This window comes from Chiloscyllium punctatum, chromosome 30 (genome assembly GCF_047496795.1).
Source record: "Chiloscyllium punctatum isolate Juve2018m chromosome 30, sChiPun1.3, whole genome shotgun sequence".
In the NCBI taxonomy this organism is placed as follows: domain Eukaryota; kingdom Metazoa; phylum Chordata; class Chondrichthyes; order Orectolobiformes; family Hemiscylliidae; genus Chiloscyllium; species Chiloscyllium punctatum.
This window is the reverse complement of record NC_092768.1, coordinates 32,145,529-32,156,872: the sequence shown is the minus strand read 5'-3', so window position 1 is coordinate 32,156,872 and position 11,344 is coordinate 32,145,529. Positions and strand designations below refer to the sequence as shown.

The window sequence follows — 11,344 nt, the reverse complement described above, 5'->3', positions numbered from 1 at the left end:
CCCACAAGTATCCACTCCCTCCATCAACGATGCTCATTAGCAGCAGTGTGTACCCTCTACAAGATGCACTGCAGAAATTCATCAAAGATCCTTAGAACACACCTTCCAAACCCATGACTACTGCTATTACTTGAGGTGGCACAGTGGCTCAGTGCTTAGCATTGCTGCCTAACAGTGGCACAGAGACCCAGGTTCGATTCCAGCCTCAGGCGACTGTGTGGAATTTGCACATTGTCCCTGAGTCTGCGTGGGTTTCCACTGGATGTTCCAGTGATTTTTTTTTAGATTAGATTAGATTACTTACAGTGTGGAAACAGGCCCTTCGGCCCAACAAGTCCACACCGCCCCACCGAAGCGCAACCCACCCATACCCCTACCCCTTACCTACACTAAGGACAATTTAGGATGGCCAATTCACCTGACCTGCACATCTTTGGATTGTGGGAGGAAACCGGAGCACCCGGAGGAAACCCACGCAGACACGGGGAGAACGTGCAAACTCCACACAGTCAGTCGCCTGAGGCGGGAATTGAACCCGGGTGCCTGGCGCTGTGAGGCAGCAGTGCTAACCACTGTGCCACCGTGCCACCCACTGGTGGTTAGGTTGGACTGGCCATGGGAAATTACCCAGAGTGTGCAGACTGGGTGGGTTAGCCATGGGGAAATGCAGGGTTTGGTGGATTGGGGGTGTTCTAGGCCTGGGTGGGATGCTCTTCAGAGGGTCAGTGTGGACTCGATGGGTCAGATGACCTCTTTCTACAGTGTAGGGATTCAATTGGAAGGACAAGGGCAGCAGATACAAGGGGACTCCATCACGTTCAAATTCCCCTCCAAGCTACTCACAGTCCTGACTTGGAAATACGTTGTTGTTCCTCCAGTGTCACTGGGTCAAATTCTCCCAGACAGCATTCTGGGTGTAACTGTAGCACATGGGTTTTAGCAGCTCCCACCACCACCTTCTCAAGGGCAAAACAATTCCCCCTCATGTCTTTTTTTAAAATCTCTCTCCTCTCACCTTAAAAGTGCACCCTCTAGTTTTGAAATCCCCCCATCCCAGGGAAAAGACACCCACTATCCATAACCCTCATGATTTTATAAACCTCTATAAGGTCCCCGCACAACCTCCTAAAGTCCAGTGAAAAAAGTACAAGCTTTATTTTATACCTCGCACCTTACATTCCCGGCAACATCCTGGTAAATCTCTTCTGAATCCTCTCCAGCTGAATCGCATCCTTCTTATAACTGGGCAAAGGTGGGAGGGACGAGTGGGTTGCTGGGGTCTGTATTTTATGAACTGTTTTATGTAATTGGATTGTCTTATGTACTTGTCGTTGTTACTGTTTTGTGGAGTTTGAAAGTGGAATTTGAGTTTTGTCCTCATTTCCCTGAAAACTGGTTGAACAGTAGGGATTGGGGCCTGGCTTTGCCACTCCTCTCCGTTGTAAAATTGCTATTTCTTTGTACATAGCTGTTAATGTTTAATGGTTTTGTAAACTGTATTGTTTAATGAAATTTTAAAAAAACAAACAGGTAAAAAATTAGGCGACCAGAACTGGACACAGCACCCCAGAAGAGGGCCTCACCAACATCCTGTACAACCTCAAAAGGACGTTCCAATTCCGATACTCAAAGGTCTGAGCAATGGAGATGTGTGCTAAGTGCAGACGGGTCTATCTGCTCAAGGATAGATTACCTGTTTGTGTCCCGAACGCTCTCGGTCAGATCCACCGACGTCAAGCCGGTGTTCTTCTCTGACCACTGCCTCCTGCTGGCCGACTGTCACCTACAGGATGAGCAGCGGGCTGGTAAGGGAATGTGGAAGCTGAACGCAAAGCTGTTGACCCCGGGAAACATTGAGGAGCTCAAGAGGGATTACGCAGGTTGGAGAACCGTGAAGCCCCTCTTTGAGTCTCCAGCAGACTGGTGGGAAACGGTAAAAGGGAACATCAAGAGGTTCTTTATCCTCAAAGGTGTCCAGGAGGCGAGAGAGAGGCGGGGAAAACTGTCCCAGCTCCAGGAAAGTATGCAGAACCTGCTCCTGCTGCAGACGATGGGGGTCGATGTCACGGAGGACCTCAAGGAGGTGAAGGGCCAGCAAGCCTCGCTCTTTGCCTCGGAGGCCTCCAGTATAATCTTCCGGTCCAGGGTTTGCTCGGTGGAGCAGGACGAGACGTGCTCACGTTTCTTCTTCCAGAAGGTGCACAAAGAGAGCTCCGTGCTCAGCAGCCTGAAGAAAGAAGATGGCTCGGTAACGTCATCTCAGGCTGACGTCATGAGGATCAGTAAATCCTTCTATGCCAGCCTGTATGACGCGAAGCCGACCGACAGCGCGGCCTCCCAGTCGTTCCTGTCCTCTATCACGGAGGTCCTAGATGACGGAACACGAGAGAGGCTGGACCAGCCGCTATCTCTGGATGAGCTGACCAAGGCCCTCGAGTCCTTCGAAAAGAATAAAACTCCCGGAAGCGACGCCTTACCGGTCAAGCTCTATTCCGCTCTGTGGGACTTGATTGGCCAGGACCTGCTGGAGGTGTATGTCAGTATGCTTCGGGCAGGTACCATGAGTGAATCCATGAGGAAAGGCATCATCACCCTCATCTACAAGCGGAAGGGGGAGAGGGAGGAAATTAGAAATTGGAGACCGATCTCACTGTTAAATACAGACTGCAAAATCTTGTCAAAGGTCGTCGCCAACCGGGTCAGGTCTGCTCTGGGATCGGTGATCCACCCTGACCAAACCTGTGCTGTACCGGGCAGGAAGATCTCTGAGAGTCTCGCACTCCTCAGGGATACGATCGCCTACGTGCAGGACAGGGGGGTGGACACCTGCCTCATCAGCCTGGACCAGGAGAAAGCCTTTGACAGGATATCGCATACATATATGAGGGATGTCCTCTCCAAAATGGGCTTTGGGGAGGGAATCGGAAATTGGATCAGACTGCTCTACACCAACATTGTCAGTGCAGTCTCAATCAATGGGTGGGAATCAGATAGCTTCCCAGTCAGATCTGGAATCAGGCAGGACTGCCCTCTCTCTCCTGCCTTGTTTGTGTGTTGCATAGAGCCATTTGCCGAGTCCATCAGGAAGGATGCGAGCCTGAGAGGGGTGAGTATTCCTGGCAGCGGGGGCCTGCAGGTTAAGGCCTCCCTGTACATGGATGACGTCGCTGTTTTCTGCTCGGATCCGCTGTCCGTGCGCAGACTCGTGTGCATATGTGACCAGATCGAACGGGCCTCGGGGGCCAAGGTAAACCGAGGCAAGAGCGAGGCCATGCTCTTCGGGAACTGGGCCGACCAATCCTCGATCCCCTTCACCGTCAGGACTGACCACCTGAAGGTGCTGGGTATTTGGTTCGGGGGGGCTGGGGCATGCGCCAAGACCTGAGAGGAGTGGATCAGGAAGATGAGACAGAAACTAGGCAGATGGGAGCAACGGTCGCTCTCCATCGCGGGAAAAAACCTGGTCATCAGGTGTGAGGTCCTCTCAGTATTGCTATATGTGGCACAGGTCTGGCCTATCCCCAGGACCTGTGCCGCCGCAGTCACCCGGGCCATCTTCCAATTCATTTGGAGATCAAAGATGGACCGGGTCCGAAGAGACTCAATGTACAAAGACCGGTGCAATGGGGGAAAAAACACGCCCAATGCCACCCTCACCCTGATGGCCACCTTTGTGTGTGGCTGCATCAAGCTGTGCGTGGATCCCCGGTACGCAAACACCAAGTGTCACTACGTACTGAGGTTCTACTTGTCCCCGGTGTTGCGAAGGATGGGCCTGGCCTCGCTGCCGCGGAACGCTCCGAGTAGTTGGACCGTTCCGTATCACCTGTCCTTCGTGGAGAAATTTATGAGGAAAAACACCTTTGACCACAAGTCCATCAGGATGTGGTCAGCACATAGAGTCATTGAGACCCTTCGGGAAAAGGAGAGGGCGGATCCTATCGAGCGGTTCCCTGAGCAGACTGTCAAAGCCATTTGGCAGAATGCCTCATCGCCAGAACTTTCCAACAAGCACCAAGACGTGGCTTGGCTGGTGGTGAGAAGGGCTCTGCCTGTGAGATCCTTTATGCACGCCCGGACTCTCTGCCGCACCGCTCGCTGCCCTCAAAGCGGCTGCGGTGGGGACGAGATTGTCACACACCTCCTTCTGGAATGTGCCTATGCAGAAGAAGTCTGGAGAGGAATGCAGTGGTGTTTGTCGAGGTTTGTCCCGAACAGCGCCGTGACACGGGACTCTGTGCTGTACGGCCTGTTCCCCGGGACTCACACCGAGACGAACATTAACTGCGCCTGGAGGATCATCAACTCGGTGAAGGATGCTCTCTGGGCGGTCCGAAACCTGTTGATCTTCCAGCTGAAGGAGTTGACCCCGACTGAGTGTTGCAGACTGGCACATTCCAAGGTCCAAGACTACGTGTTGAGGGACGCGCTGAAGCTTGGGGCAGCTGCTGCCAAGGCGCGGTGGGGAAAGACCACCGTGTAACATCGGCCTGCCGAAAGAAGAACAGGGGGCCCATGCGGATGTTTTTTTGGGCTCTGCTGATGTCTCAGCTAAATATATGCATAAGATTGAAAAATGCACACACCTGTATATAGCAATGATAAATTCTGATCTGTGTATGTAAATGTGGACATATGTATGGCATGACCAAATGTACAGACCATCAAATCATTTTATGAATAAAGTATATTTTTGAAATAATAATTTTAAAAAAGTGCCTTCTTCACCAGCCTGTCTATATGTTGCTGTTTCTGGGATCTTGCTGTTGGTGCACTGCCCCTCCCCACAACCCTTCCTACACTGTCACGGTGAGCACAAATTAATGAAGTGACTCTAAAACATTCCGGAAGCTCTCGCATTAAACAGCCTCGAGCTGACACATGTTCGAACAGCATTTAGCCCGTTTCGGGTAATGAATGGGGACAAGGGAAGGAAGACTGAGAAAGACAGAGAGACCTGAGTGCACCATAATTGCAGAATAAAGTGGGAGTTCTCAGCAGACAGATGAGGATTAAATGAAAGTTTGGAGGCGGTCGTTATGGCCGATTGCCTGTCCCTCTTTCACAGCTCCGTCCGAGCTTGGGTGTCTCTGGAGTAGCATGCAGTATCTACCAAATTCCCCCAGCTGTTCAGGTAGAGGTGGGCACCGCAGGGAGTGGAGTGCTTTATTTCCCCCCCCAACTCTATTTTGATTTAGTCCCTACCCTCCCCTTCACTGTTTGATCATACAGCATTGCCCTTTGATGTGAAGGGCACTGCTCGTCACTGGCCACTCGGGTGTTTCCTTTCTTCCTGGTGGTGGGAATTGAATGAAGATTCGTGCACCGTGTGTCTCTCACTGTGTCTCACACCTGCACACACATGACATGGGGGCTGGGGAAAATATAAGCACGACCGCAGTCAGGTGGGCCATTTTGAGGTTCAGTCAGCTTGTGGCAGCCATTCTCTCCTCTCCATCCACCACGGATGGGGTCAGATTGAAGATTCAGTTCTCATCAGAGAGAAGGAAGGCTAAGAGGAGACCAGAAGGGGTTTTCAAAATCAGGAACAGGCTCTTTGGAGTATGGAGGGAGAAACTGTTCCCACTTGTGGGAACGAGAGGTTTTAGATTTGAAGTGTGGTACAAAAGGAGCAAATGCAATGATACAAATCTGTTCACTCCTTTGGTACTGACTGAGGGTCTGAAGCCAACTAGGACACCCAGTCTAATTGTTGACAAGACCACATGGTGGTTCCCTTAGATTTTATAGGGGAAGTGGTGGCCCACTGGTATTATCAGTGGACTATTACTCTGGGGACCTGGGTTCAAATCCCACCCCAGCAGGTAATGGAATTTAGACCCTAATGATGACTAGTGAGTGTCAGGGGAAAAACTCATCTTTAGGGAAGGAAACTGCTATCCTTATCCAAGTCTGACTGAAGGCCCACAGCAATGTGTTTGACTCTTAACTGCCCTCTGGGCAATTAGGAATGCGCAATAAATGCTGACCTGCGAGCAAATAAAAGATCTCTCTTTAGTTGGGTTGAAGGGTTGGTGGTTGAGGTCATGCGGTTTTTTTTTACCAACTAGAAAGAGTGCTGGAATGAGTTACAAGGATGCTGAGAAGGTTTCAATTACAAGGAGAGGTTGGAGAGGCTGGGACCTTTTGTTCTCCCCTGGAGAGTCGGAGCCTGAGGGGGTGACCATAAGGGAGATCCGTAAAAATCACGAGGGGCACAGATAAGGGTAGATAGCCGACAGCTTTTCCCTAAGATAGAGGAGTCTGAAACTAGAGAGCATAGGGTTAGGGTGAAAGGGGAGAGATACAAATGGGTCCAGAGGGGCAATCGTTTTTACACCCCCCCCCAGAGTGGTGGAACGGGCTGCCAGGAGCAGTGGTGGAGGTGGGCGCAATGTCATCATGGTCCGTGGATGGAATAGGTACCAAATGCAGGCAAATGGGCAAGTTTGGCCGAAGGGCATGCTTCTCGGCGAGGTTATGCATTCTCTCAGTCTGATGCCACAGAGTTGTTCTGTAAGCTCCTCACTTGCGCGTGCCTCCCCCAGATGTTCGGTAACGGTGTGGGCCTCAAGAGTTCTTGCACGATTCTGGGCACAGTGCTCCAATTGTCAAAAATGTAAAATCAAGGTCAATGATGTGACAACAAGTAATCCCCAACGTCCTAGACATCTCCCTTCCACCTAGATAGTGTCAGCAAGAGAACTTGGTGCTTTGGAGCAAGACAGCAGCTTGATTTAATTTCGTGGCTGATATTTTAACAAAAATAGACTCCAACTGCTATTAATTAATTGAAGCTTTCGGTTTCAGCGTGCAACCAGTAAACTCACAAGACATTTGCTTGTTCTTCCTCATAAAAGCTTTACAAGGATGTTGCCAGGGTTGGAGGGTTTGAGCTACAGGGAGAGGTTGAATTGGCTGGAGCTGTTGCCCCTGGAGCATCGGAGGCTGAGGGGTGACCTTGATTAGATTAGATTAGATTAGATTACTTACAGTGTGGAAACAGGCCCTTCGGCCCAACAAGTCTACACCGACCCGCCGAAGCACAACCCACCCATTCCCCTACACCTAACACTACGGGCAATTTAGCATGGCCAATTCACCTGGCCTGCACGTCTTTGGACTGTGGGAGGAAACCGGAGCACCCGGAGGAAACCCACGCAGACACAGGGAGAACGTGCAAACTCCATACAGTCAGTCGCCTGAGTCGGGAATTGAACCCGGGTCCCTGGCACTGTGAGGCAGCAGTGCTAACCACTGTGCCACCGTGTCGCCCTAAAATATGGAACGCTTCACGAATTTGCGTGTCATCCTTGCGCAGGGGCCATGCTAATCTTCTTTGTATCGTTCCCATTTTAGTATATGTGCTGCCTTAAGGAGGTTTATAAAATCGTGAGGGGAATGGACAGGGTAAACAGAAAAGGTCTCTTCCCTCAGGTGGGTGAGTCCAGAACTAGACAGCATAGGTTTAGGGTGAGAGGGGAAAGATATAAAAGGGGACCTGAGGGTCAACTTTTTCACACAGAGGGTGGTGCGGAATGAGCTGCCGGGGAAGTGGTGGAGGCTGGTACAATTGCAACATTTAAGAGGCATCTGGATAGATATATGAATAGGAAGGGTTTGGAGGGATATGGGCCGGGTGCTGGCAGGTGGGACTAGATTGGGTTGGGATATCTGGTCGGCATGGACGGGTTGGACCGAAGGGTCTGTTTCCGTACTGTATATCTCCATGACTCTGTGACTCTAAGGGAGGCAGCGAATGCGTCACTTCCTCATTGTGCCTGCCAATGTCGGCAGTCAGATGACATTCCGGATGATAGGAAATTCGGCAGTGGCTGTTTGTGTTCGGCGTCATCACCTTCACTGGAAACAACTATCTTTCAGGATAATCCTCCAGTGAATTTGGGGTCAACGTTCTTGGACCAGTGGATTTGCACCATGGAAAATGTACCATGACCCCCACCCCCCAGCAGGAAGTGGGTGTCAGTGACAGGCAGAAGGCAATATACTTTCCCCACAGCATATAGGGTGCCAGGCTGCCTATGTGGTACCCTCAATATACTGAGTAAGGGTCTGTAGGGTGCGTTGAAAGCTAATAATGGACATCGCATAATAAGCCAGTTTTGTTAGTGGCAGCAGCGTGTCTTTATTGAGGGTGTAAAAGGTGAGAAAAGGAGGGAAGGCTACTATCTTCATCTTGCATGTGGGGGGTGGGCACAGTACCACCCCGTCACATCAATGCACAGGGTGGTACCCCCTTCCTCCCCCTTGGGCTGCCACAGTAGCTCAGGGGTGGCTCAGTGGTTAGCGCTGCTGCCACACGGCCCTTGGGACCCGGGTTCGATTCCAGCCTTGGGCGACTGCCTGTGTGGATTTTGCAGGTTCTCCCTGTGTCTGCATGGTTTGCTCCCTCTGTCCAAATATGGGCAGTTAGGATTGGCCCACGCCACATTGTCCCGTAGTGTCCAGAGATATGCAGGTTAGGTGGGTTAGCCATGGGGAAATGCAGTGTTACAGGGATGGGTGTGGGCGGGATGCTCTTCAGATGGGGGTGTGGGGTTGGTCGGTATGGACGTGATGGGCCGAGTGGCCTACTTTCACAGCATAGGGTTTGTACGATTATGGGCAATGTAAGCCATCAAAAGGTAGGGACAGCAGAAGTGGACGAAGTCAAGATGGAATTAAAGCACTGTCTTCCCCCCACCCCAGACAGTGCCCACCTCTTAGCAGCAATGGATGCAATCGCTGTTTGCATGATTACAGTAATAAAGGAGCATCTCGTTACCTTGGGTTGATGGGCAGCACTGGGATAACACCTGTTTCTCAAGCTGCAGACAGATTACAGCCACTCCAGTAGGATAAAGGGCAACATTTACGCCCCGTCTTTAATCACCCTCAAGATGGCCTCCTTCACCAGCTGCCCCATCCCCCTGGCATCCCTTCTCCATGGTGACTGGGTCAACCGCGTCACTGACTGGCTTTTACCAAGGGCAGCTGAGACTCCCCCCCCACCCACGTTGCTGTGGGGTCTGCAGTCATACGTAGCCCCAGAACAGCAGGAGTTGTGTTCCTTCAAGGGTGGTGTTAGTGAATCCAAACTGATGGCTTTTTACAACAATTTGGGAATTTTAAGGTCGCTGCGGAGGCCGATTGTCCAAACCAGATCAACGAATTCAATTTATTAGTTTTAAATTCCATCAGCCATTGCAAGGGGATTAGAACTTGGGTTCCCCAGAGGGTTTTGATCATGAAAGTGCACCATTACCAAAACACCACCAACCCATTCAGTGCTTTTATAGGCACTTTTAACTGAACCTAGACAAGGAAACCGAACATCTCCACCCCTCCTTTAACACAGTATAATGGACCATAGCAGAACTGCCCAAAGTATATCTTAGGGATAGTCTTGAACTTACTTTTATACATTTTAAAATGCAAGTGTAAGCTGTTTAGATTCCCTACAGCGTGAAATCAGGCCCTTTGGCCCAACAAGTCCACATCGACCCTCCAAAGAGTAACCCACCCAGATCTATTTCCCCCTGACAAATGCATCTAACATTATGGGCAATTTAGCACGGCCAATTCACCCTGACCTGCACATCTTTGGATTGTGGGAGAAAACTGGAGCACCCGGAGGAAACCCAAGCAGGCACGGGGAGAATTTGCAAACTCCACTCAGACAGTTGCCCGAGGTGGGAATCGAACCTGGGTCCCTGGCGCTGAGAGGTAGCAGTGCTAACCACTGAGCCACTGTACCACCCCAGGCAGTATCCCATAAACACATCCTTGGAAATTCAGCAACACCATTATGATTCTCACATGCTGGGTTCCTCCAGTCCACTAGAAAGAAGCAAACTGCCCTTTGCAATTCTTAGGATGAATCCTGTCGAAGAGTTCATTCCTGCAGCAGTCAGCTCAAGTTTTCAGCTTGAGCCAGAGAAAACCTACTCAAACAACTGAAAGCCAAACGAAAGGCTACTGGGTCTGGGTGCGACTGACTCCACGCCCTCATGAATCTTTTGTTTTACCTGATATATTTTTTTAAAAATCACCCTGGGTAGATCGCGCAGCTGTTTCCCAACTTTGCGTGAAGGAGACATTTTAGCATCACTGTGAGCCCACCCCTCTGCAACAGAAACAGCACAGGACACATCTCTTACAGGATAACATTATCACATCGCTTCCCCCCCCCCAACTTTAAAAAAGAATACAAATGCGGGCTACATTTTCAAAGCCTTTAGTGTCATACTGTTAATACTCAACATAATATATGCACATTGTACTAACTCTAAGAATGTACACATTCGATAATATAGTCCATTTTAATCAGTTTCTTCCATCCCCTCATCAAAGTCATGACAATGCATTGGCAATTACATTCTTCTGACCTTGCCCGTGTATAATTTTCAAATTAAATGGCTGTAACAATAAACTGGTATCGATGTCCTTGCAAATTTCCCAGAAATGTTTCAGGGATTATTTACATGAGCACCTCAGGTACACTGCTGGCGAGGCGAATGATGGAGTAGTTGCAACGGCCAACACCAAACCCAAAAAAGTCTCTTTCTCAAACGGTGGAACATTTCTTTTGACGCACTTTCAGGAGAAACACCCAATAGGTCTTTCTGGAGTCTTGTGGCTGTGTTGAAACAGTAAGCACTGACACACACATACATACACACGCATTCAGAGCTGCTTGAATGACTTGGGAGGGGTTAACACCAGGGCAGTGGTGAACACAGCTTTCAGGTTGTCAAATGCTTTCTGACGTCCTTCCATCCACTGAAACTTTCTGCACGTCTTCAATGGGTCAGTCAGTGGAAGAACCACACTGCTAAATTGCGGTACAAATTGAATTGTACCTGCTCAGTCCCAGAAATCATAGCACTTGCCTTTTCGATGGTGTGGGTAACTCCCCAGTAACCTTGGTTTTCACACCCTGTGGGGCCATTTCCAAGGGTATGGTGTGAGAATGTGACCTGAGCTTTTACAAACTCATCCTTGGCCAGGTTTGTCACCAAGCCCTCCTCCTGAAATCAACTGAACAATTTTGCTAGATGGTGGAAATGCTCCTGACTGAAAATCACCAGGTCAATGGACACCACACAGCTGGCTAGTTCAGAAATGACCTTATTAGTTAGTCTTTGACATATGATCTTTGACATTAGTCTTTGCACCAATCAACCACACCGCCCTGTGGCCCAACATTTCAACTCCCCCTCCCACTCTGCCGAGGACATGGAGGTCCTGGGCCTCCTTCACCGCCGCTCCCTCACCACCAGACGCCTGGAGGAAGAACGCCTCATCTTCCGCCTCGGAACACTTCAACCCCAGGGCATCAATG

The 11,344-nt window shown here is 50.2% G+C and overlaps 1 non-coding gene across 1 annotated transcript; it reads right to left on the bottom strand.

The window, feature by feature from the left end:
- Window positions 1-7,276: 7,276 nt before the first annotated feature.
- On the bottom strand, window positions 7,277-7,380 carry LOC140455867 (U6 spliceosomal RNA). The gene has a single exon (XR_011953087.1). It is a non-coding gene; the product is annotated as a U6 spliceosomal RNA (small nuclear RNA).
- Between the last annotated feature and the right edge of the window lie 3,964 nt (window positions 7,381-11,344).